At 40.2% G+C, this 7,884-nt stretch overlaps 1 long non-coding RNA gene across 1 annotated transcript in view; it reads right to left on the bottom strand.

Annotated features, from left to right (window-relative positions):
* LOC108448662 overlaps positions 1-6,926 on the bottom strand; it is a 12,712-nt gene extending 5,786 nt beyond the window's left edge. Inside the window, exons 1-2 of the long non-coding RNA XR_001864628.1 lie at positions 2,549-6,926; positions 910-1,135 (exon numbers count right to left, since the gene is read on the bottom strand). This is a non-coding gene — a long non-coding RNA (uncharacterized LOC108448662). The remainder of the gene's footprint in view (positions 1-909; positions 1,136-2,548) is intronic.
* Positions 6,927-7,884: the final 958 nt, after the last annotated feature.

The following is a 7,884-nucleotide window of genomic DNA, read 5'->3' as shown; positions in this document are numbered from 1 at the left end:
GAACAGACTGAACATCTTAAGGGCTGTCTTTTCACATTGGCAGTGGGAGAAGGGAGGAAGGTGGGGGGAGGAGGAGAGTTCTGAAGGTGGTATAATTTTTTTTCTTTCCTTTTTTAGGTCTGTTAATAAACTTCTTTATATTCTTTCAAGTTTGGTGCCTGCTTTGCATTTCTTCTAATTCTTATCTCACAGAAGATAAACAGTAATGAGTATTTTGGACCAAACCACTATACCAATCCTGGAGAAGAAAGAGTCGCAGCCTGCAGAAGTGAAGGGCTGGGATTGGAGCAGTCAGCACAGCTGGGCTGGCTTTGAGGCTCACTTGTCAGAGCAGAACAGGATCAGAACAGAACAGTGTCTAAAACAGAACAGAGCTTAAAAAATTTGAGGCCCCTTAGGAAAGTGCACTAATGAGGCAGTCTATCTGTAAGATCTAATTCCAAGCAATAGGCACACTGGAGAGCTCTGCTCACACCCACAAGTCAAAGGACAGGAATAATCTCCTTCTCAAAAAGCCAGCAGAATTTCTGTAATGAAAGTGGGGAAAATGAAGCAGCACAAACTAAGCTCAGCTTTGCAAGTCCAGGATGGAATACAGGACCCTACTTCCATTGGTATTTGTCAGCAGTTAGCACACATCCTGCATTTACTAGTGACACAACCTGTTTTGCTCCTCTGAAAAGAATAATCTTGACCTCCTGTTGGAGCATGAGTTTGCAAAGAGCCAAGGAGATAGCTGGGAGGCTGCAAAATATTTACCTGAACCAAAGAGCTGATGAAAATAATGCCCAGGACTCAAAAGTGCAGGAAAAGCCAGCTGCACTCCAGATGTGGGAGGTGTGAGTTAAAGGGGACTCCTTGACTTAACCTTGATTAGATAATTGTGAAAATAATGGTAGGAAAGGTCACCTGCTTGCTTCTGTCCACACAGCAGTGCTGAGGTTTCCAAAGAGATAAGGTGACATCCACATGAAATCATTTTGGACAGCAAGAGATTCAGAGAAACGGCTCCTCCCAGCAGGGCCTGGACAGGAGACCTCTGGGTGTGGCTCTTGGGGTGTGCTGGTGCTGGGCTGGCAGCTGGACAAGATGGTCTTGAAGGCCTCTGCCAACACTGATGACTCTGTAGCTTCACCTGCAGAGGACAGGAGTTCAGATACTCCTCTGCACATCTTTAAACCTCCTCCTAGCTGCCTTTCAGATGGCAGAGATCAACAACCCCCGACTGTGGGACCTGTGCTGAATGCATCCATTTTAAGAGAATAGCATAAAAAACTTATTTTAGCAAATCTGGAACAAAGTATATAAAAATTCTTGGCACTTCAAGCGAAGAAAATTTCTTCCCTCTTCCTGATTTACATCTGACAATAATGCCATAATGCATACAATACACAAAATACTCTTTTATGCTCTAGAAATACTACACAAATAAAGTTTGAAATCTTCCTGTGGGACTGAAAATGTGCAATCAATGAAAGCCCAACAGTTAATCAATGGTAGTTTCATCAGTGATTACTTTATGTAAGGGCAGCCTTCCTCAAGTCCTTGATTTAAAAACTAGAAGTTAATTCAAAGCAACACGAGGCAGCCAGAAAAGCAGTCTGCCACCTCAAAAGTCACATATTTGGAAGTTATTTTACATCCAAAAGAAAGCCTACTGCTAATAATCACCACAAAAGTAGCAGAGGATTTCATAATATACCCAAAAATTAATGTAATCAAAAAAATGTGTTTTCCAGGGGACAAAAAAGAACAACCTTTTAATATTTGTAGAAGTCTGGTAAAATAGCAATTGGTACAGTGAAGCTTGCAACTAGCAAGAAAACAATCAGTGCCTTTCTGACTCTTCCCATTACCTGTTATGACATTCATAAAGTCCCAGTATTTCAGACAAGTTCAAATGAAGACATAATTCTCTCTGAAATTCAGAGGCATTATCAGATAAACAGAGTTAATCAACACTCAAAATCGTTGAATGCTGTGGATTTTAATTCCAACAGCAGCCTTCATACCTGCACCTAACAGTGCAATATTAGCAGGTTTTTTGCAGTTCAGTGAAAGCGAAGGTCAATGTGTAACCCATTCGCTGTTAAAACAGAAACTTCAAAAAACACTCAATCAGAGCAGGGAAAATCTGGAAGCAGCAGTAGGACGAGCCTGCTTGGCTCAAAGAAACCTCTGCCAAAAAGGAGAAGAACACAACCCCAAAGTGATGGACAGACTGGGAGTAAGCACTGGTGCAGCTCCAGCTGCCTCTGTCTCCAAGGCTTCTCCAGTGTTCACTGATTAACTGAGTCAGGATATTACAGAGAGTTTACAGAGCACGCACAGGGAGAGCTCAGCTCTGCAGCCAAACAGCAAAGTTAAATATCTGCAGCTCTCTCGCTGGCTTTCGATCCTGCTCGGTTTCTCAATATCCCTTTTTGTTGCCTTTTCTACTTTTCATCGCTCTTCTGCCATGGCACAGAGGGTAACCTTTGGCTAAAATTGAAGAAGGAAAGATTAATTTTGCTTTAACAAAGAAAGGTTAAATGTTCAGAACATGTACCTCAAAGCCCATCCACTCCAAAGGAAGTTCTTCTTGACCTATTAGATGTATGTCCAAAACAGTTCCTGTCCTAAATGCAAAGGCACCTGTTAGCAGATAAACAATAAAAATGCTCCATTTTTTCCCTAATTCTCAGATTCTTTATATCATTCTAAGTCAAGACTAGAGAAAAAAAAAATTCCTGAACACCTGATACTTTCCGTTAGCAGGATCAACACTACTGTGAAAGCAAAATTGTGTAAGTCAGTCTTATTCAGAGAAATAGGTTCTATAGTGAAAAAATTCATTTTACTGTAGCAGGCAAAATGTAATATTAGGAACACTTTATTTCTGGTGGAACTAGGTCATAGCTGTACATTTACAGGCATAAGAACAGAAGCTTTAATAAACAGGATTAGTCCTATCAACATTGAAAAGAATATGACTAATTACATCTAAGGAAATTAGAACTATACAGAATCTTTAAATGAAACTGGTGATCAGAATTTATTCCATTTTTTGTTTTCTTCATTCTGCAATATGTTTTATCCCCCTGGAATGAAGTACTGGTGCACTCTTGGTAGGTGTGCTCAACAGCACTCAAACAGAAAATTGTATTTGTTCTTGGATTTGCTAAAACGAAGAAAAAAGGAAGTCACAGGTGAGGGAAACACACTTTGCTCTGTGCCCTTCTTGAGACTTCCCTCAGGCTGGACTACGTGTACCTTTTGGTCACAGCTGAAGATAACCAACAGTATTGCTTTCATAGACATTGAAAAAAGAATAAATTAAAGCTGTTAACAAGATCAGCAAGGCAGTTTAACTGCCAGTGAACTCTAGGTGCTGCTTCAGAGTGGTATTAAACCCTCCAACCCACTGCTCTGCCAAACACCTTCACCTTGAGGGTCACCTGGCAACCAGCAGCCCTCACCTGGGACTACTCCTCCTTTCTGTCTCTTACGGGTATGATTTAACCCTCTGCTTGCAAGAGTTCCCCCTTCCCTCCCCAAATATAGCCTGGACAAAATTTAATGATAACTTTTCAAAAATTCTCTTCCCCAGGCATTTGTCTTTTATTTGCTCACTTCTGAATAGATTTTTCTTTCTACCTTTTTTGTTTAGGTTTTTTTTTTTTTAGTGGTGTCATGACTGATTTCTTTCTTTATCTGTGAAATTAGAAAATAAGAAAAAATTGTTAAAAAATCATGCACAACCTGCAATTTTCCAATAAGAAGCAGCAACTCCTCCTATCTGCCACTGGAAGTAGCTACTCAACATTATTAAGTACCTCTAGTTCCCCACAGCTAGACAAATCCCAAAGTACCTCCTTTACTGCATTTCTTTATTGATGAGGTTTGTCATTTTATGGGATGTGGTACAATAGAAAGCAATTAAGTCACTGATGCACACAAATGTTACCTTTTTGCAACGCGTCAGCAGCAATAATCTTCTTTCAAATATGCTGAGAAGCAGCTATAAACCTTCTCCTGCCAGAGGCAAGCTCTGGTGAGTCTCGTTGTGCTGAAAGTTCCTCACAGAGGGTGTTGCTTAAAGTCTGCATTCATCAAAAGTAGCGATAATTAAGGGGCACAAGCAGCTCCACTTTGGCATGGCTCAAAGAAAATAGCCTCTGAATCATCTCTCAGCTTTCCAAAACAGTTTATTTGATCTCTTTAGTGGCTCTGTGTGAGAAGCTTGAGGAAGGCATGAAGGCCGGGTACTATTTTCATGCCTTATTCATCTCAGGAAAGGGGTGATTAGCTGGGTCACAGGAATCAAGGAACCCCAGGATTTTAACATTCCATCCGCTAGCAGAATGCCTCTGAATTGAACATTTTCAGACCCCTGATTTCAGTCAGGATTAAAACCTTTTTCCCTTAACCTTGCTGAAAGTATCACTTTTGACTTCACCAGGAGCAGAAAGAAATGAAAGTCTGATCCTCTCCTCAACCTTTACAAGTCAGCTAAATAAAAGGTATTACAGCATGCAATTGCTTGAAGCAGTAATATTCATTGAAATGAAGAATTTTTTCCCCCAAGAACGAGAAAACACTTGATATTTGCTGAAGGAAATGGAAATATTTCATGGAGCAATTTATAGAAGCAGCATTTTCACTGGAAACAGTCTGAACCAAATCATTCAATCACAATTTATATCTAGAAGTGGAATGTTGGACAGATTAAAAAAAAAGGGACCTCATGCACAAAACTTGTTTCTGAATAAGCTGAGGCTGTAAACTACGGCCGTCATTCATGGAGAAACAACTCCCAGGGCCAGTAATTCCAGCAGTGACAGCCTGGCCTGGGGGACTGCAGGCATCGGGCAGGAAGCACAAACTACTCCGCAATAATTTTGATTCCAGTCACAGTTTATGGCCCTGTGGAAATCACTTCATTTTTCTATCTCAGTTTTTTTTCATTTCTATGAGGAGGAGGATGTGCATTTTCCTACAAACCTCTTTCAGAGGGGAGGTGGGCAATTACAACTTGCAAAGCTTTTCGAGGTAACAAATCTCTTTGGATCAAGCTGTGTGTTTTAAGAAGCCTGCCATTTCCATAAATCTGCCTCCAAACAGCTCATGGCACCAGAAAAACTAACCTGGATTTTGATTATACTTTCAGACTGAAATAAAAGTGACCTAAGGAAGTACAAATTAATTGTTTCAATATCAAACATTAACCCTCCCTGCGGCTGGGGAGAAATTTCTCAGCATCAATGATGGTGATGAATTGCAGGACCACTGCAATTAGCACCACTGCAAGCTCCTAACTTAGCAAGTACTCCCACTCCAGGAACTCTGGTGTGTGTGTATGTGTGTTTATATATATTTATACACACACGTCTCCCAGATGAGTTTGTCAATGATTTTTTACATTATTTTTGGTACACATATATTTCCATTTCATGTTGCACATTATATAAACACACAGATGGAAACTCAAACACATCAAAAAAGATTCCAGCCAGTAACTCCGAGATACTGCTTTGCATTTTATACCAGCCTTCATTTTTATCTTTTCTCCCAAAGCAATTAGCAAACAGTTGTTTGTTTCATAAGCTGACAAGGTAGGAATAGTGGTGAAACATTACTAAACCTAGAGCTGTCCTTCAAACTTCAAGCACTTAATGGAGTTGAAAGGAATTGCAGATTCTGTGCACAGCCAAAAATAAGATGCAGGACTTGCAGAGCACAGTTCCCCTCATATCACACCATTCTCCTGATGTGCATCTTTCCCCTTAATAACTATAGAGGGACTCTGTGGTCACATAGTTCTTCATCTGGGAACTGTGGGAAGCTGGGAGAATCCTTGTTCTCCCACTTTCTGTATCTTCCAGTCTGTTTATCCATATGACCACAGCAGGTTAAACGTGGCCGATATCAGTCCCATTATAAAGTAAATTTATAATAGTACTTGGATTAGTCATCACCTAGGAGTACTGAAAGTTTTAGGCAAAAGATCTTGCTTTTCATACTCTTTGTTTTATTTATATGTGCCACTGTTCTCTAAAAATGCATTCACCTTGTGATTATTTCTCCATTGACTGAAAAGCACAATGACAATAAGGCCTGTGCATTTTTTTCACTATATTGAGCACATTCCAATAATTTCAGCCCTTCTCTCTGTTAGCAGCTACCTACAGAGTATAGTCTACAGTGAGTGGCTTGAGAAAGTGAAAAGCACTTACTTTGTCCCCCGAGACCAAAACCTTCCAATCCCTACTTTGAAGTTGCTCTGGGCTGGAGACATGATTCCATTCTCCTAAACAGCAGCACCATACATTGCTGCAATTCCACAGGGTCATTCCTTATGTAAATTCTCATTAGGAGAGGCTTGGGTAACATTACATTTGCAACATCCCTCTCCAGATTCTGTATTTTAAAATCCAGCTCTGAGGCTAAAGCAGCTCTTTCATTAACTCACAAATGCCAGACACAACACTTGGCTTGGCAGCCACACACAAGTTTTTTGGAATGTTTACAGACAAAAATCCTTTCCCTTGACCAAAACAATAAAAGGAATTATACTCACAGTTTTGGTCTGAAGATTTGTACATAGGACAGCTGGAACAGAAAGTTAATGGAAAGTCAGTGTTGGTTGATACAGCTCCATACAACATTCCAAACCCATTGACCTTCTGAGGGTAATGTGGCACCATTATTCATTCCAACTGGGGACATCTCAAGAGAGAAACCCACAGCATTCATTTCTCTTAAATGTTATTTTTTGGGCATTGCAACACAAAGGATGCTTGTAGAAATGGCAATAATTAAGAGATTTAAATTAAACCACAGTTAGAAAGCCATTAATATATTCACTTTCCACAGATTTTGAGCTAGATACTGAGGAAAGTATGATTCTCTGGCCCCAAAGTGGCAAATTAGTTCCCACTAAGTGATCTAATACTAGATTGTATGGGTCAGCTGTTTGTAAAATATGATTATAAAAAAAAGAAAGAAAAAAAAGTAAATTTTTTTTTTGCTTGTTATAACAAAATGACTTAACAACTGGATATGGCACTTAGTGCAATGGTTTATATGGTGGTGTTGGTTCAAAGGTTAGACTCAATCTTGGAGGTCTTTTCCAACCTAAATGACTCTGATTCCACAAGGTGGTTTCATTTTGATTACATAAAAGACCCTGTCATGTCCATGTGTTCTAACATTTTTCCAAAATGAATAAGCATTAAAGAACAGACATGAAGGAACTTGGTTGATTGCCTAAAGGATACTGTTTTGGCAAAATTTTCTTAGCATAAAAGTGGTTTTGGAAACTCCTTCACAGAGACTGTGGGACCATGCACAAACTGAGAAACCTCACAGCTGTGCTGTTGGTTAACTGATGCTGCCGTGGCTTTTAAGCACCACAGTGAAGAGTTGCACAGAGCAAACCAAGAATTCCTGAGAAAAAGGCTTGTCCAAGTTCCTATCACTCACCCTACCATATTCCAGGGAAATGTGCCAAGTCCTGGACCCTTCCTATTGCAGGGAAACTCTCTTCTTTCACATTTGCTCTGCTTTGCACGAGGCTGAAGCCTAGCTTCCCATCCTAGATAGCTTCACTAATTAAGCCAATCAGCTCTTTAGATCAGATTTCTTCCCATGATCTGATGGATATTAGATTATTCAGAACACAGTCAGCTGCCAGGAGGCAGTGAGCTGATCCATCCCCTGAACAGCCGGTGCAACTCAGGTGGAACTGGAGTTTCACCTCAAATCCCGTTGTAGACACAGAACTGTTACACTACAATGTTCTGTTCCGTCCCCAAAATAGAGCAGTGCCTAGCTAACCCATAAATACATGCCCTACAATTCCACAGAGTGTTTCCACATACAAGAGAGATCTAAACTGGAAAA

The sequence above is a fragment of the Corvus brachyrhynchos genome, unplaced genomic scaffold, assembly GCF_000691975.1.
Source record: "Corvus brachyrhynchos isolate BGI_N302 unplaced genomic scaffold, ASM69197v1 scaffold220, whole genome shotgun sequence".
Lineage (NCBI taxonomy): Eukaryota > Metazoa > Chordata > Aves > Passeriformes > Corvidae > Corvus > Corvus brachyrhynchos.
Note: the sequence above shows the minus strand (reverse complement) of the source record. Positions and strands in the feature narration are given on the sequence as shown.